The sequence below is a fragment of the Chanodichthys erythropterus genome, chromosome 3 (assembly GCF_024489055.1).
Source record: "Chanodichthys erythropterus isolate Z2021 chromosome 3, ASM2448905v1, whole genome shotgun sequence".
NCBI classification, from domain to species: domain Eukaryota; kingdom Metazoa; phylum Chordata; class Actinopteri; order Cypriniformes; family Xenocyprididae; genus Chanodichthys; species Chanodichthys erythropterus.
The window spans coordinates 15403929-15415153 of NC_090223.1; the positions used below are offsets into that span (position 1 = coordinate 15403929).

The 11225-nt window shown below is 36.1% G+C and overlaps 1 long non-coding RNA gene across 1 annotated transcript; it reads right to left on the reverse strand.

Annotated features, from left to right (window-relative positions):
- Positions 1-9719: 9719 nt before the first annotated feature.
- Positions 9720-10622, reverse strand: LOC137017158 (uncharacterized). The gene is made up of 3 exons (XR_010894564.1): positions 10574-10622; positions 10268-10336; positions 9720-9996 (listed from the first exon to the last, which is right to left on the reverse strand). It is a non-coding gene; the product is annotated as an uncharacterized lncRNA (long non-coding RNA).
- Between the last annotated feature and the right edge of the window lie 603 nt (positions 10623-11225).

The window sequence follows — 11225 nt, forward strand, 5'->3', positions numbered from 1 at the left end:
AGTAAGCCATTTGTTTTATTATGTACAATTTTCATCCTGAATTTTGAAGTTTAATTTACCTATTAATCATAAAATTATTTCACTTTATACAAGCTATGTTGAAGATAGTAAATAATAATCTTTGTTCCCTTTGTTTTTACTTTATAAGGTGCATTGTGAAGACAATTTCATACTTCCATATTTATTTTGGAAAGCTTTAATAATCATGTATCAACAAATGTGAATAATGGGAAACATCCTGATCCTAAAATGCTTTATTTTTGTAAATGCATATCATGGCTTTCTTTTGATTTTGAGATGATTTTCTCTCATAAAAATGTTAGACACTATTATATCTATGTAAATGTATGATATATTAATGGAAAACAATCATTTGATCTGGTGAGAAAACACTGTTTTTTCTTTAATATTTTCTTTAAAGCTGTTTTGTAACCATTTGTATTGTAAAGAATCACTATAAATAATGTGTAAAGAATGTCGTAAAACTTTTAAATATATGATAAAACTATTCTGACTTCAGTTTTATTGACAGCCACACACACACTGTGTTTTGTTTGGTAATGTTAATAAAAAGTCTTCAGTGCAGTCACAACATGTCTGTCTTTTATTTCTTAGTTGAACATGTGTTAGGCTTCTTCTTTTTATATTACTTGTATGATACTCTACACATAACACTTAACACAGTGCCATCTATTGGCTTTCTTAAGAAACAACAATCTGATATCATCACATCCCCCTTTCTTTAATATCATAAGTAACCTGCTCTGTCTTGTCTATCGACGTGTTGTCAGTGTCCTCTTTGCTCCACAATGTATTTTTCACGGCGTGTGGCGTGACAGCGCCACGGCTTGTCGGACAAAGCAACAGTAACTAAGGGGGGCGGGTCTTTGCGAAGGGCCAATTAGAAGCAGGATGTGGGTGGGGAAAAACTCTCCTGTGTGTATGGGGAAAGGGGAGGACAGAGAGAACAGGCTAGACAAACTCCTACATTTAAATAACATATAGAAAATATCTGCTTGACAACTTATTATGGAGCTGGGATCAAGCCCAAATAAGCAACTACACTTTAGAAACAAGCCCAAAAAAACGCGACCCGCGACTACCAATATTTGTAAGCGTCTTTACAGAAAAACAAGCCCAAAGTCGCTTATAATAAGCGGACTTGGCAACACTGTGTGACACGTGTCAGAAATGAAGAAATAAGCAAATCAAAGAGCCAATGATAATTTCGGACTTACCAACATCACCCTGGGAAAAGGTTGGAATGGATCTCTTCCATCTGAAAGGCAATAATTATCTAGTGGTGATCGACTACTACTCAAATGACCCTGAATTGGCTTTACTATCTAGCATGTCCACAAAGTGCATAATTACACATGCAAAGTCAATTTTTGCAAGACATGGCATTTCACAGACTGTCATCAGTGACAATGGCCCATGCTTCAGCAGCAAAGAGTGGCAAGAGTTTTCAGAGCAATATGGCTTCAAGCATGTCACTTCTAGATAGTCCAGAGTATGCTCAGTCAAATGGCAATGCTGAGAAAGGTGTTCATATTCTCAGGCAACTTCTGAAAAAGGCTGCTGACAGCAAGTCTGGTCCATACCTTGCTTTGCTCAATTACAGAACCTCTCCATTAGAGTGTGGTGTAGCTCCAGCTGAGACGCTGATGAATCGGAAACTTCGCACTACACTGCCATCTTGTTCAAAACAAAAAGGGCATGTGAAAATGAAGCAGAAACTCAAGCAATTGAAAGAAAAAACAAAAGTTCTTCTATGACAGAACTGCAAAACATCTGCAGCTACTGGTGATGGATGACGTTGTCAGAATCAGAAGTAATGAGAACTGGAGCAAAAAAGCTACAGTTATTCAAGAAGTGGCTCCAAGATCTTATACTGTGAAAACAGATGATGGACAAATCCTCAGACGTAACAGACGTGATCTGCTAAAGACTGAGAAAGAAGTGAAAGACTTTAATCAAAGCAATGCTGAGTCTGATTCAACATCCTTGTCCAAAACAACTGACTGCAAAACTGATTCACACACAGACACTCAAACATCAAACAGTCACACTTAGAAGATCTACAAGACACATTAAAAGACCTGATAGATTGAACCTGTAAGAAATAGCTTTAAATATAGCAGTGAGGAGTTTAGTTTAGTTTATAAGTTGTATTAACTGTTTAATAAGTGCAGGTTTAAATGTGCTGTATAATAACATGAAGTTTATTTTCCAATGTTTTCTTTAAAGAAAGTCCCAGATTTCAAACTGTGTAGTTATTAAAGAAATTCAAACAATAAAAACCGTTTTGTGGCTCTTTAATGTTTCGTGACCATGGTCGTGACGGATTACTAGCGCCTCAGCTCAGGCTCGTAAACCGATCATCTCTTCCTACTAGTCCATTTATAGCGTCAAATAAACATGAGTGAACATGAGAATTGAATGTTGTTTCAAACGCGGGAAGACGTCAATATACACAATTTTTCAAGTTTAACTACACCGAGGTTAATCTTTTAACTACTGGCTGCTTTGTCGGACAAAATGGCGGATGCGGCGTTCTGACTGGTTAGATCGCTTGTCAATCAAACTCCCCGCGAAGGGTCAATTGGCTCTGACCCAGATGGCAACGAAGTACTAGCCAATCAGAGGCAGAGCAGGGCAATCTGTTTTTTTTTTTTTTTTTTTTCTGGTTAGGAAAACGTCGTCAGTGAGTGACGTAAACTTCAAATGAGTTGCGACTGATGGTGACTGACTGGACTGTAGAAGAGTTTTTTGAAGGAACAATGCCTGGGACAAAGTGGGCGAAATACGGGAGGAAGTTTTCTAATGTTTCTAATGTTAAATAATGTTAAAAGGTGGTTTAACTCCCTCTTGTGGTCATTGTCCTGAAGCTCAGGGGGGAGAAAAATAAATAAACTGTACCGTGTGTGCAGTTTTGTAAAACTGCGCACAGTTTACCAATCTGTCTACATGGATGTAAATTGACAATCTGTACCCACAGTTTAAAATCCGTCCCCACGGATTGTAAAACCGTGCACACAGTTTATTTATTTTTTTCTTACCGGAACCTAGGGGGGCTCCGTAGAAAAAGTCGCTTGTTTTGGGCTTGTTTTCACAGGCCTGGTTGCTTATTTGTCTCGCGAGATCTGGCAACACTGGTGTCACACTGTCTCACCAGATTTTCAATGTCTTTGTTAATTCCAGGCCAGAAGACTCTCGTCTCTCGCTCTCCTCTTACATTTTTCTACACGTCTTGTCTCAAGCTTTCTGTTTTTGTTTCAGGAATCAGGAGAATTCCATCCACAACACATAGATCACCTCCGATGTCCCTGTATTTTGGAGATGAACCCGTCAGCCATCCACTATCCATGTTGTCAATCACAGCTTGCAATTGTCTTTTTTGGTTTCCTCTGCTATTTGCTTTGACTTTGCATCTGACACAGGAAATGCAGTACGTACCATGTTCACATGAATCTCACCATCTCCTTCTGTTGAACTCTCACTGCTTCTTATGGGTGCTTGAGAGGGTATCTGCCAGCACTAAGTATTTGCCAGGCATATGCACCAAATCGAAATCGTAACACTGCAATTTCATCATTAGTCTTTGAATACTTGGTGTCATTTAATTCAGATTATTTTTTACTATTGCAATTAATGAACGACACTGGCTTCCAGATCTCATCATCAGCTTGCAATAAAACTGCACCAAGACCATTCTTGGAGGCATCTGTGAACACTTTGGTTTTCTTAGTTGGATCAAAGAATTGCAATAAAACAAAACTGTTATCCTCTCGCAGAAGTGATTTACTGCAAGCGCAAGCATCAGTTGTGCGCTCGGTTATTAATGGCATTATAATGCCGCCATATAAGTAGCCTATACTTCAGGTAAATCACGATCAAAACTGTAGCGCTCTTGCGTACGACGAGACCAGACTGTCTGTGAGTGTGTGGAGTGTTGGGGTGATGAGGTGATTGAAGACAGACAGCTGTGATGATTGTAGAATGTGTGGACCAGGAAGGATTCTGGGAGATGTAGTGCAGAAGGTGACTGAGATCGTGATAAAAGGGATGGAAATGTGTGAATTTCTGATAAATGTTTATAATGCAGGAGAGCAGTTGTTCTTGATATATGGGATACATAGCTGCTAGCGCCTCCTGGTGGTGAAGAAGAAGATCTGAAAACATCTGTCTTTGTTTCTTTTCCTTTATTTATTCCTTTATCCATAGTATTTTCAGACATAAATTCAAAGTAATCCAAAGTAAAATAATTTAAATCCACTAATTGTATGGATTTTAACCAAACAACATACAGTATACATTTAATTCATTAACCCAACAAATAATTGAAAATTACTTGTGTTGTGTTTGTCTATGTAATATGATCAAGTTCGTGGGGGAAGGAAGAGGACAGGGTCAGCTTTGACTGCTGACTAAGCTTTTATTTCAACAAGAAAAATGAACAAACAAAAGTCTGTGCACCGCACAACAAAACAATCCACATCAACAGACAGGCTTCACTCCAATATTGATCTCCTGATCAGCTCCAGCGTTCTCAGACAGCAGTCCCTCTCTCTCACACACACTCCTGCTTTCCTGGCGTTTTATCCTGTCTCTGCGCCAATTACTGGAATGAGAAACAGGTGTTTGTGATTTGTATTCAACCCGCTCACTCCCCACGCGTCTCCTGACGCTCTCTCCCGTTGCAGACTTCGCTGAACCACGCCCTCCTCGCCACAGTCTACAACTGTAAGTTAAATTAATATCAGAACAAAAGTTGCATCCAATTTCAACAGAATTATCATCAAATTTTTCAACATTAATTATCATCTCTTACTCTACAGCCATTACTATACTCATTTACTGCCTACTGACATGGTTTTAAAGCTATTGTTATCAATTTGATTGTTACAAGCCTTTACAAAACCTTACTCATGTGCTTCATTAGGACCTTCTTTATTTACATGCTAAGAGATGTTTATTTTATAGGGATATGAATAAACTCCAAGAAAAGAATAAGTGAAAGTGAAAATTAACTGAAAATGAGGACAATAATGTGTGTGTTCTTACAGGTTAATGTATAAATCAGTGATTTGATGTTCTCAGGTAAATAGGCTAATGGTTGTGTGTACACACAGCAGGCACTAAATTATGCTCGAAAAACAATGTACACAGGTTTTGCATTTACGTGGCAGAGATGGTGCATGCAAAATCCCTGGTGTTAAATTAACAACGCTCTGTGTTTATAAAGGAAACCACTGGCAGGGTATTAAAATTCATTAGATAATTAAACGATTAATTGAGTGAGTGATGATTGTTTGATTACTGAAGACAGCTGATGATAATGAGTAGTATCACTGAAGAGACACACAACAACTGACTTCCAGTCACATGAGGAGTGTATTAATTTTGTATTACTATATTTAAAAATGACTGATTTAGATAAAAGATTGATTCATAACCCAACCAGTAAACGCCACTCTGATTGGCCGAGGCAACACATCATCATAACCCAACCAGTAAACGCCACTCTGATTGGCCGAGGCAACACATCATCATAACCCAACCAGTAAACGCCACTCAGTTGGCCGAGGCAACACAACAGGCATAGACCTTTCTCACACTTCCGGGTTTTTGGCTTCCAGAACGATCCATGCCGTGTAAAAGTTTTTCCGGTTACAGTTATAGATAGCCTCGATCAGAACCAGCTCGGGAATCAAAGTCGTTTACCAAATTAAATGTCATGAAAATCTCATGAACCACAAAGAAGATGTGGTTAATGGTTTCAATATTTTTTTTTGTAAATGTGGGACCAAATCTGGCAAAAATAATAAATGATTCAGAAATTACAGAAGGGGTGGATGTGGATCTTTGGGATAGAAACCCCAGCTCTATTTTTCTAAGAGCAGTGAAAAGGAACGAGATAACAGATATTGTAAGAAAGTGTAAAAACAAATCTTCCATGGACTGGAATAATGTTGATATGATTATAGTAAAAAAAGTAATTGAAGAAATTTCAGAACCATTAACTCATATCGCTAACTTGTCTTTTCAACTCGGTAAATTTCCAGAAAAAATGAAAGTAGCAAAAGTAATACCATTATATAAAACAGGGGATAAGCACTTATTCACAAATTACAGGCCTGTGTCTTTACTGCCCCAGTTCTCCAAAATCCTAGAAAAACTGTTTACAGAAAGATTTGATGATTTTATTGAAACACACAAACTGCTAGTGGAGAGTCAATACGGATTCCGGACAAACAGATCAACATCTTTAGCTCTAATGGAATTAATTGAGGAAATTACAAATTGTATAGATACTAAAAAATATGTGTTAGGAATATTTATAGATTTAAAGAAGGCATTTGATACCATAAATCATGATATTTTATTACAGAAATTGGAGAGGTATGGAATCAGAGGAGTTGGATTGAACTGGGTAAGTAGCTATTTGAAAAGCAGGCAACAATTAGTGGAAATCGGTGATCAAAAATCTATATATATGGACATAACTTGTGGAGTACCACAGGGATCGGTCCTAGGTCCAAAACTTTTCATAATGTACATTAATGATATTAGTAGAGTATCAAAAATATTAAAATTTATTTTATTTGTTGATGATACAAATATTTTCTGTTCTGGGGACAATTTAAAGCAGCTTTTGGAGCCGATAGCAAAAGAAATGATTAAATTAAAACGGTGGTTTGTTGTAAATAAATTATCATTAAATATAGCTAAAACAAAGATTATGTTATTTAGAAAGTACTATCTATGAAAATAAATTTCTTGGTGTTATTTTAGACCATAAAATCAGCTGGTAACCACATATAAAACACATAGAAGCAAAACTGGTAAAGACTATAGCAATATTAAATAAAGCAAAATATATTCTGGATAATAAATCATTGTATATTCTGTATAATACACTCATAGTGCCATACTTAAGTTATTGTGTGGAAATCTGGGGAAATACCTACAAAACCAACCTACAGTTGTTATGCACATTACAAAAGAGAGCAATCAGAATCATAAATAATGTAGGATATCTTGAACACACAAATTCATTATTCTTGAAATCAGATACACTAAAGTTTATTGATCTGGTTAAATTTAAGATGGCACAAGTCATGTTTAAAACAAGAAATAATTTACAAAAAAAATGTTTATGGAAAGGCAGGGTGGGTGTAATTTGAGAGATGAATTAAACTTTTAAAAGCTCAACATAGGAACTACTCTAAAAAGTATGTGCATCACTACATGTGGGGTGAGGTTGTGGAATAATTTGGAGCAGGCATTAAACTATTGTACAAACTTTAAACAGTTTAAAAAGTTGTATAAAAACGAGTTACTAAAAGGATATGAGGATGAACAAGAGTGAATGTGAGGGTGGGTTATAAGATTGATTGTATTAAGACTAAAGGGTGATGGGTCGCTTGGAATAAAAGGTAAAATTTGGTTTGAGTTTAAAAAAAGGGTTTATTTGTTATTTTGCTATGAAGATATAGTATGTATAGAAAACTATTTAATAATGGTTGTATAAGGGGTGGGTAAATAATAAGCTTTTGCTTCATCCCGCTCCTTTTCGGACATTAGATATTGTTTTGTTTTTTATGTGGTAACACAATTATTGTATTTCATAATTTATTTTATTTTTTATTGGTTGTTGTTCGAAATAAAAAAGAAAGAAAGAAAGAAAGAAAGAAAGAAAGAAAGAAAGAAAGAAAGAAAGAAAGAAAGAAAGAAAGAAAGAAAGAAAGAAAAAGAAAATGTTTGAACGTTCTTGGTGAATTATTGGTGAGACTACAGAGCTCTCATTAAGAGCTAAATTTAATAAATAATTCGAAGTGATGGCGGTTAAACTGGTTATATTCTTCGTGTCTGTTTGGCGCGGCTGTGCATTATCACGCTCCATGTGCTGTAAAGACGGTGCCTGCGTCTCAACGTGCATATATCCATCCTAGATAGTAGTCTATGTGACATTAGTAATATTCAGTACTATTTAGGGTGGATAGTATGCACATATTGGAATGTATAAAGTGTTTTTAGCGAAATGCTGGGGAAATGATCAGCTGGCAGATCCCTTATCATGCAAACCTGATCCTCAGATTCATGAAACAGGACCTCGCACCCTGATATTTCTGGATATAAACATATGGCTATCAGCTAACAGTTTTTTGTTATAAGAACGTTCTCCAAATATTCAGCGCTTGTCCAAAACAACAACAACAAAAAAAAAACCTAAAGGATTCCAAGAAAATTAATCATATTTTGTAACCAGATAAGATTCCTATAGGACTTTCCTTATAGACATAAATATCATAATTTATAACTTATTTCGTTCATTTTCTTTGCAGCATCTTTTTTACTGATACTTACACTGTAAAAAAGGTGAAATTCATGGCGTTATTCATGGTGGGGGTGTTGTATAGTGAGTGTATGTACTGTAAGTGTGTCTGTAAATGTAAGTGTGTCTCAATGTCTTAACTTTCAAATAGATCCAGAGTTAGTTGATAGAGACTTGTTCAGTCTTTTCTCAAAACCAGCCAGCATAATCTCAAAACATGCAACCAAACTGGATCAGACATGTCCTTCTTGTAACATTGACCTTCATTCATTTTACACTTCCGCATTTTCTTCATTCAATAAAAAGACATATAGCCCCAAAAGCGCGAGTTTGGGCAGTTTGCATAGTAATTTCCATTAAAATGTAATACTGCCTAATAAATAGGGGCAGTTGTGACCTAATGGTTAAAGAGTCAGGCTGGTAACCCAAACATTGTGGGTTCAATTCTCAATACCAGCAGGAAATGACCAAGGTGCCCTTGACCTAACCTCCAATTGCTCCCTGGGTGCAACAGCAAAAAAATCCAGGCAGAGTTGAACTCACCAGGAGAAATCACCAAGCAGCTCTTTCTGCAAATTTGATTTCTGTGATGTTTCTTCATTTATTTTTGACTTTTTAGTTGAGTAATGGTCAAATGATAAGTTGATTAATCTGAAAGTGTTTGTTGTTTCACATTGGTGGGATCAAGGTGTGTTCACGCCAGCACTGATGGATTTACATTAATTACGAGGTTTATTAACATGATTTATTAACATGTTCTTCTTCCAGTACAATGGCCACATAATTTGATGTCTTTCTGGAAAAGTGGATGAATTTAGGCCTATGCATTGTAAATTACGCTCTGATTCTAGATGAACATGATCATTATAAAGGCATTTAAAGGACAAAAATAAATAAAAAATCTTGTACGTGTCAGATCGTATATTACAAATAAGATATATTCCACCAAAAAGAACATTTATTTAAGTCTACATTTCAAGTACAGCCATTATTTTACTCATCTGATGAGAAGTTTCTCTTTTATTATGTCTGATTAATTTGAGTAAAAATTAGTTTTCTTTACCAAGAAAGTGGCAAGATGAAAACCACTACTTTCTGTTTCAAACTTTCACATAGCATCTTTTGGTTATAAAAAAAAATAAAAATTCAAATCTACATTTTGATTTTAAAAAGTTTATTATAAAAACGTATTATTTTATGAGGATTGTAATCCAGAAACGTATGAGGATTGAGGCTCTGACTGGAATTTAATAACATAGCCCACACGGTAGCTCCCCAGAGTAGGCTATAATGGTGTTGATTAACCCCTCTTCCCCTCTATCAGCCCACAAGACAGAGGGAATGCCCCTACTCCAAGATAACAGAAGTTGTACACTTATTTCTTAAATGTTTAGTAGAGAATAAACAAAATTGTAACACAGTTCGTAGGCTATATGGGAAGAAGGAGGCGGGAACATTTAACATTTAATACCAAAATAAACAAATACAAAACGAAAGTAAAATGCCGGCAGTTGTTCGTGAGGAACCACACAAACTTAACAAAACATAAAATAAAGTCGTCGCTCCTCCTTTTTTTGCTTCCGGAGCTCCTCCGTGTGACCGTGAGAGACTCGCATCACCGGCCTCGTGCCGTTCCCTCGCGGTTCTCGCCTGCCCTGCTTGTCACAAAAATAAAGAAAACAATAGTCATGAAATAAATTCTTTGTTTCACTTCTCTTATAATTTGAAATGAGAAATGTACAAATAAATAAATAAATACATACATACATACATAAAGTTTTGTTCAGTTTCTTTTCTCTTAAATAACAATACACAAAAATAGAAAAACAACAACAGTTCTGATAGAATGAATGCTCAGATGGTTCTCAGTTCACTCAAAAGTACATTACAGATGTTTCATTCCATATCAGATATCAGTTCACATACCTGAGTGAGATTCACAACTGCAGAGTTAAAGTTTTACCTCACAGTAGAACTGGGCTGGTGTTGGAGTATCTAGATATGGCAAGGTAATTAAGTCAAACAAATAGCCACCTATTAAAAAACTCAGTAATCATCATGAACGAGCAATGTCTAGCATCTAATGTTACCCATCTACTAGAACAACTGTTTATCAACATAATATATGCAGTCACTGCAGCTTTCTGTCATTAATCTACCACAATTCCACAGTCCACAAAACACAAATATAACGTTAGAATACAGAAACATTTTTTTTTTAAATGACCACACCTGAAGAAATATTATGGCTTACAATATCCAACCGGACCGAATCAGACGCGGGGATTTTTGGAAAATGCACTGTTCTGTTGGGAAGTTGTTGACATTAAGAAAATTATCGCCCCCTGCGGGTCATTTTCAGGCCTAGAAGGCAAATCGTGACACTGACACGCATCCTCTAGTAGTGGACCAGTGTGCTTTGGCGTGATTCTGGGTTGGACATACAGCTGTGATAATTTTAGAATGTGTGGACCAGGAAGGATTCTGGGAGATGAAGTGCAGAAGGTGACTAAGATTGTGATAAAAGGGATGAAAATGTGTGAATTTCTGATAAATGTTTATGATGCAGGAGAGCAGTTGTGCTTGATACATGGGACACATAGCTGCTAGCGCCTCCTGGTGGTGAAGAAGAAGATCTGCGATGGAGTGAAAACATCTGTCTTGGTTTCTTTTCCTTTATTTATTCCTTTATTCATATAGTATTTTTCAGACATAAATTCAAAGTAATCTAAAGTAAAATAATTTAAGTCCACTAATTGTATGGAAACATATACAATATACATTTCATTAATTAACCCAACAAATAATTGAGTTACTTGTGTTGTGTTTTTGTCTACAATTGTAACCTAAATTAATACCAGAACAAAAGTTGCATCCAATTTCA